Genomic DNA, 2,371 nt, shown 5'->3' with positions numbered 1-2,371 from the left:
GCCTTCTTTGCCAGCATCGTGGTTGTACAGTGGGCTGACCTTATCATCTGCAAGACCCGCCGCAACTCAGTCTTCCAGCAGGGCATGAAGTGAGCAACCCAGCCCCACTGGGCACCAACCCACCCAAGCAGAGGGGGCTCTGGGTGTACTCACTAATCCACACAGCCTAGGCTTTCAACCCCTGGGTCATCTCAACCTGTGGGCCCGGATCTGCCTGCTTGGGGCAGCGGGGAGGGAAGGGCATCCGACTTTAATTACCCATCTGTACATCCATCTATATGCATATATTGGAGGTCACTGGTGGTTCGGTGGTAGAAATTTTGCCTTCCATGTGAGAGCTGTGGATTCAATTCCCAGCCCATGCAGCTTATGCACAGCCACCACCCACCTGTCAATGGTGGATTGCCTGTTGCTGTGATGCTAAAAATTTCAGTGGAGCTTCCAGACTAAGGTGGACTAGGAAGAAAGGCCTGGTGATCCACTTCTGGGAATCAGCCATCAAAAATCCTATGGGTCATGATGGTCTGATTTGCAACCGATCATGAGGATGGTGCAGAACAAGGCAGTGTTTCGTTCTGTGGTGCATGATGTCGCCATGAGCTGGGGGCCAACACAACAGGAGCCAACAAACAGCAACAACATATCCATAGCTGAGTTTGAGATGGACTAGAGAAGAGGAAGAAGTGTACAACTGGTTCTGATGTTTTAATTTTGCTGCTAAAGTGTACTTTGTAATGGTCCCCTCCACCTTCCTTCCTTTTCATCTCTCCATACCTTTTTTCTTCCTTCCTTCCTGTCCCCATCTCTTATTCTAGGGCCACCCACCCCCACCCATTGCCCAGCCCTAAATCCAGGGTGTCCTGTGCTCCCCTACACCCAGCGTGGCTCTAGCACAGAGCACTTGCCCTGTGGTGGTGTTGATATCTGTCTGGAGGGCTGTGAATTGCTCAGGGTCAGGTTCAGTCCCTTCTTACAGTGGGAGTTACCATATGCCAGACATTGCACTAACTGTTTTACATTGTTCGACCTCACAATAGCTCTATGAGGTAGGTATTATTATTTTCATTTAATGGATAAGAGGCCCCAAAAGGCTAAATGGCATGCTTAAGTTCACCCAGTTGGTAAAGGCCTGTCTCCAAAGCCCAAAGTCTTGGTGGCTCATCTATCACAGAGCCTGACCTCTGTCAGGTGCTGGATAATTACTTCATGACTGTAGCAGGAATAGGGGTGGAGTGTTGAAGGTATCCTTCCTGTTCTCTTTACTTTCTTCTACTGTAAACCAAAAGCCCCAAGTGAATTTTGTTACAGTTTCTTAGTCAGGAAAGGAAGAAAAAGATGCCAAACCACCGGTGAAGTTAATAGCATATAAGATTCTGGAGAGAGGAAGAAGTTTGTTAGAGTAAAGAAAATTAACATGAAGACGATTCCAGTAAGCTCAGAACACTAATGGGGAAAATGCAGTGAGAAGTGAATAAAGAACAGAGAGTCCAAAGACATTGGGTACCGTTCTGGGGCCTGGGGCTTACTATATGCCGCATGAGGCACACAGGAAGCTGGTGACATACCAAATTGGCTAAATCCAGTCATCTGAGCAGCAAATGGAAAAGAAGCAGAAGGGAAGTCAGCCTGGGTACAGAGAAGAAGCACTAACACCAACACATCACCTGGCCAGAGGCCGCCTCGGAACACCTCAGGCCACCCCTTCAGGGTCCTCACAGGTGCTATTTGCATCATTTCAAAAAGCTGTATAGAAATGAAGCCTTTACCTGTGAGAAGGCTCCAAGGCTTACAAAAACGTTGTGATTCTCAGGCCAAAGAAAAGGTATCACGCAGTATGGTGATGGCTCACTAATCTGCAGTTCTGTTTGGAAGCTGTGTATGTTTCCAATTAACTTTAAATGGGGAAATAGATTCGTTGCTTATTTTAAAATGTGGCCTTCATAGAAGTAAAATAACAGGGGTCCTCAGTGAGTGAAAAGTTTGCGAACTGCTGACTTAAGTCCTAAAGAGATGCAGTATATACAAATACAAAAGGTCAAGCAGTAATGGGACTAGCGCTGTCCACGGTCAAGGGCTTTCCACACTGTGTCTCCCATAATTTTCCCTGCAGCCCCTGTGATAACGAGGTAACAATTGTCATTTTATAGAGAGGGATATGAGGCTCAGAGAGGTTAGGAAACATTGCTTAAAACCCAAAGCTAGCAAGCGGTACGGTAACCAAAAGCTAGTAAGGCCCCGCTGGGTCCAGAAATTGCCCTCATGGCCATATTCTATCCGGCTTTTCAGTTCTGATCTATTGTTGTTGTTAGTTGCTGTCGATTTGATTCCAACTCATGGCGACCCCATGTGTGCAGAGGAGAACCGTGCTCCA

The 2,371-nt window shown here is 47.2% G+C and overlaps 1 protein-coding gene across 1 annotated transcript in view; it reads left to right on the top strand.

Annotated features, from left to right (window-relative positions):
• LOC101355408 (sodium/potassium-transporting ATPase subunit alpha-2) overlaps window positions 1-2,371 on the top strand; it is a 26,685-nt gene that overhangs the window by 21,629 nt on the left and 2,685 nt on the right. The gene's annotated exons all lie outside the window — the stretch shown is intronic.

Source organism: Trichechus manatus, unplaced genomic scaffold (genome assembly GCF_000243295.1).
Source record: "Trichechus manatus latirostris isolate Lorelei unplaced genomic scaffold, TriManLat1.0 scaffold00288, whole genome shotgun sequence".
In the NCBI taxonomy this organism is placed as follows: domain Eukaryota; kingdom Metazoa; phylum Chordata; class Mammalia; order Sirenia; family Trichechidae; genus Trichechus; species Trichechus manatus.
This window is presented reverse-complemented; position numbering and strand designations above follow the sequence as displayed.